The sequence below is a fragment of the Malania oleifera genome, chromosome 2 (genome assembly GCF_029873635.1).
Source record: "Malania oleifera isolate guangnan ecotype guangnan chromosome 2, ASM2987363v1, whole genome shotgun sequence".
In the NCBI taxonomy this organism is placed as follows: domain Eukaryota; kingdom Viridiplantae; phylum Streptophyta; class Magnoliopsida; order Santalales; family Ximeniaceae; genus Malania; species Malania oleifera.
Window position 1 is genome coordinate 101,908,410 of NC_080418.1, and position 5,134 is coordinate 101,913,543.

Consider the following 5,134-nt stretch of genomic DNA (forward strand, 5'->3'; position numbering starts at 1 on the left):
TAATTTATATCTTGTCCAGTTATCTGTTTTAATCTTAAATTTATGGTTAGTCAGTTCGATCAGGCAACAGGAACATGCAAATTATGAAAAACTCATGAGCTGAATGTCAAGCAGTACAAGAAAGCCTCCATAAAGCTTTCTTGTACTGCCAATTTGATGGTTGAGAATTTTAATTTTTCTCGAACAATTCCCCCAAGTTATGATTTAATTTCAATTTAATGCTTGTGCAGAATAGATTTTAAGATGTCTTTCCAAGAAAGATGGTTGAATTCTACTGAACATCACTAATGGGTTCGTAATAATTTTTTCGTGATTGTCTTTATTGTTCATAAAGTTATTTTCAACTTCTCATGGAACAATTTCTATTTGCCTCTAGCTTTACGCAGCAGTTCCGCACATGTCATATAATTTTCTGTCAATTTTTCTAGGAGGTTTGGCTTCATTGCAGGATTTAGAAAATTAATGCATCAAAGGTGAATAGTTTTAATTAAGAGCAATGTTTTATTTTTATTTTTTTATTAATGTAGAGTGGTCATCAAGAATTGTGGAGGCACATACATAATACTAAAATATTTAGAGTTTCCTACTCATACTAAACCGAATTTGAAAGCACATACAATAGATAAAAATACTCTTTCAATTTTTGATACACAAGGCTAAATATTGTGGAGATATACATTCATAACATTACTAAAGTATTTAGGGTTTACTAACAAGATTGAATATGGAAACACATAACAAATAAAGACTTACAATTTTCTAACACAGATTAAATATAGAAACTCATATAATAAATAATAAGAAATTTAGTTTATTCTTACATAACTTTCCTTTAATCAAGTTATTTAAAACTCATCATTTCCATTAATTCTTTGGGGTTGAAAGAAATATTCACTTTAAGCGATTTCATAAAAATATTTATATCTTGACCTTCGAACAAACAAAATTTAATTATAATTTCTATTTCAAGCAACGAAGTCCGAACATAATGATATTTGATATCGATATGCTTGCTTCTATCGTGGAAAATTGAATTGTTTTTCAAAGCATTAGAATACTTATTATCATAAAAAAATCTTTGTAGGATTATCTTGGTGTTGTAGTACACTAAATATCCTGTGCAACCAAACTCTATGAGTAGGACTACCACCGATAGCAATATAATATGCTCTGCTTCAACATTAGAAAGAGCAACCATGTGTTGTTTTTTAGAAGATGAAGAGAAAATTTCAGGAATCAAGTTGAAAGGTATAACCCAAAGTACCCTTCCGAGTTTTAAGTGTGTCCAATCTAATCACTATCTATATCCAACAAGCTCCACTTTGCTAATAATATGAATAAAATATTTCATTAGAATGTGTACTTTCAATATATCTCAAAATATGGTTAATTGCTTATATATATATATTTCATGTGAAGACTCCATGAATCTACTATTAAGGCTAACTCCAAAAAGAAAAAAAAAAAAAAAAAAAAAAAAGGGGTCTAGTGGAAGTTTACTATTAGAAACTACCATTAACCTTTTGAAATCAATAGAGTCAACTAAAATACCAGAATTGTTCATAAATTTTAGCTTGTCTTCAATCGGAGTCGAAATTAGTTTGCGAGATTCTATTCAAAACTTTTTCAAAATATCATGTGCATATTTTTTTCTAGGAAATAAGTATGCCATTATTCATTAGAACAACTTCAATACCACGAAAATAAAACATCGAATCCATATTTGTTATCTCAAAATGATGAATCATGACCTCTTTAAAACCCGTAGTTATCTTTTGATTATCACTGATAAAAATTAAATCATGCACATATAAGCATATGATAAGAATGCCACCCTAGAAATTAGATTCAATGTATCAAATACATTTTTAAAATCCATGATTTAGGAAATAAGAGTCAATGCATTTATACCTCGCTCTTTGGACTTACCTCAATCTTTACAAAGTTTTTTTAAGTCTATAAACTTTATTTACTTCACCTTTTCTAATAGAACTTGTAAATAATCAATATATATTTCTTCTTCAAAAATGCTACTTTAAAAAAATGCAAGTTTTACATGCATTTAAAAAATTTTCTAAAAATTATAAGCAGTAATAAAAATAATCATTCGCAAAATATAAAATTGGGAAATAGGTACGAATACCTCAAAATCAATGCCTACCTTTTGTTTTATAGCCTTTCAGCACCAAATACGTTTGAAATGATTTACCTCTCCATTAGGCTTGTACTTTGTCTTATACACCCATTTACATTAATGGACTTCTTCTCATGAGTAGTGAGCTCCTAAGCATTATTTTTCTCAACTGTTTGAATTTCTTCGTTTATAGGTTGAACCCATTGATCATCTCTAGTAGCTTCTTCAAAAGGTAATGACTCACAATTTGCAAATAAGGAAAAATTCATGGCATCTTTGTAAGTTAAATCAGTATTATTATTAATAACATAATCCTACAATTTGGTCGGACAAGTGATGTTGATGTTGCAGATGACTAGATGACTATGCTAGAGTGAACAAATTTGTAGAAGGTAAAGAGTTACTAGCATAGCATTCTTCCTACTTATTTAAATTTCTATAAAAAAATAACTAAAGGCTTTGGCAACAATTTCAACTCTTCAATAGACCAATTCCAAGTAGCTTGCTCATAAAAATGGCATCTTGACTAAATATTCCCTTTCGGATAAGTGGATGAACGGCTCATACTCTTTTGTTTCATGACGGTAGCCAATAAAAATATATTTTCTTCCTTATCATTCAGCTTCTTCCTAAGCATTAGGCACATGAGCATAAGCAATGCATCAAACACCCTAAGACGTGGAATATTTGGCTTCTACGCTTTTTGTGGTGTCTTCCTATAAATGCTTCTAGTAGAACACCTATTTAAAAAATAAATAGCATAAACATAGACTTTTGCCTAAAAACCTTTAGACAATTTTTTTGAGTGCATCATAGATCTAACCATATCAATGAATCTCCTATTCATCTTCTCCACTTCTCTATTTTGCTATGGAGAGTAACAAGCTGTCCATTGGTGTTTAATGCTATTTTTATATATAAAATAAATCATCACAAATAGTATACTCAATGCCTCTATCAATACTCAAAATGTTAATTGATTTCCCATTTTGTTTCTTGACATAAAATTTAAATATTTTAAATGCATCACAAGAATTAGATTTATTTTTCAATAAACATATGCCTTCCAATAGTAATCATCAATAAAAAGTGCAACAAAATACCTTCAATTGAGAAGGAATTTTCACAGAACAAAAATTTGAATGAATCAACTCTTAACAATTTCTTTGCTCTCCAAAAATTATATTTAGGAAAGTAATGTATATGTTTCTTTCCTAAAACATATGACTCACAAACTTTTCCCAAATAATCAACAAATGGCAAACTAAAACTATTTCTTTTTTCTAGCAAGAAATTTCAATTGGGCAAAATTCAAGTGTCGAAAGCACCTATGCCACAACCGATTATCATAAGAAATAACGTAATTAAAGTAAGGTAAATTTTCACAATTAGTATTAGGCAGAAACAATTGATTTCGAGTCATATTTACTTTCATATTAGTCTGCATCCGGTTGTAGATGTGCATGTCATAACCTTGTCTCGACAGTTGTTCTATACTCAACAAATTATGATGAAGTCCAAGAACATAAAATACATCTAAGATTGATTCTCAAGATCCATTCTTCCAGTTTTGGATATTCTTCCTTTACTAAAATTGACACTATTGCATTATTATGAATTTTAACCCTGATCAGATTGATTCATTTAACTCAAAAACATATCATTCTTACCCACATGTGATTGTCGCAACACGTATCAAGAATCTATGGGTTCTGACATTCCTCTTTTGCTCCATAGCACACCAATAATGAAGTTTTCAATTTTTCTTCATTTTTTTTTTGGCAATCTTCACCTGATGTTTCTTGTGATTACTTTCATAATACCAGCACTCTAATTTGTAATGATCATATATATTGCAATTACATTAGTGTACTTTAATGTTATCCTGCTCGTGTGGTATCATCGTTGCATTCTTTTTCGAAACTTGAAATATAATTTTCCCTCTCTTCATTCGAGCAATTGGTTTTCTTTAGTATGATTGCGACTGTTCTGGTGACTTACTTTGTAGTTTTTCCCTACTTTAACTTGTAGTTTTTCATTTAATATTGTTCATGGGTTTGTGATGCCGATAACTCTTCTGACATCATTATGTTCAAATTGTTAAGACTCCTCAATTGCGGGCACAGTATACTCACAGTAGATTGTAAGAGTTCGAAGAATTTTATCTACAATCATAATCTCCTTTACCTCCTTGTCATCAGCTCCCATCTGATTGACCATAGTTAATGTCCACAAAAAAGAAATAGTAAGAAATTCTTTTTAGTTTATCCATAGGTAAAATCTTGTACTACCATTGTAGACTTTGTAACCACACCTTTACCTTTCTAGTTTTTTCAATATCTTGGTATGACTTCAAAAATGCATTCTGTTCTGTGCCTCCTTTGCAATTTTTTTGTGAACAACCTTCTCAAATATTGTGGATTAACTGTTTGATACTTGCGCTGATATCTCCAATGCTTAAAATTTATTTTTTCATTGCATCTAGAAAATAGACATTGAATCGCCATTTTGATTAACAGGCTCTCATACAAGATGTGGATTTAGGAAATTAATTCATTGAGGAGGAATATTTCATTAGAATACTTAGGAGCAGTTCCGTCATTATACAAATAATGGCCGTCAAGTGTTACGGAGGCACATACGTAACACTTCTTAAATACCTACAATTTCCTACGTACACCGGACTAACTACAAAAAACCCATTTAAAAAAAAAAAAAGACTTGTAGGGGGTGTTTGGTTTGTGACATTAAAATTATTCTTGTGAAATAACATTTTTGGCGATCTCATTCCCAGGAGTGAGAATATTTTTGTTTATTTTGCATTGTAAGATTCACAAGAATGGTACACAAAACTCTAATGTCAATATTATATTGAGTATAAAACTCCTAGCAAGCATTTCAAGAAGATGATAGTTATACCCTTGATATGTGTATACCCAATATATGAAGAATAATTAAATTTTAACACAAATAACTACTATGAGTATCTACCTAATTATA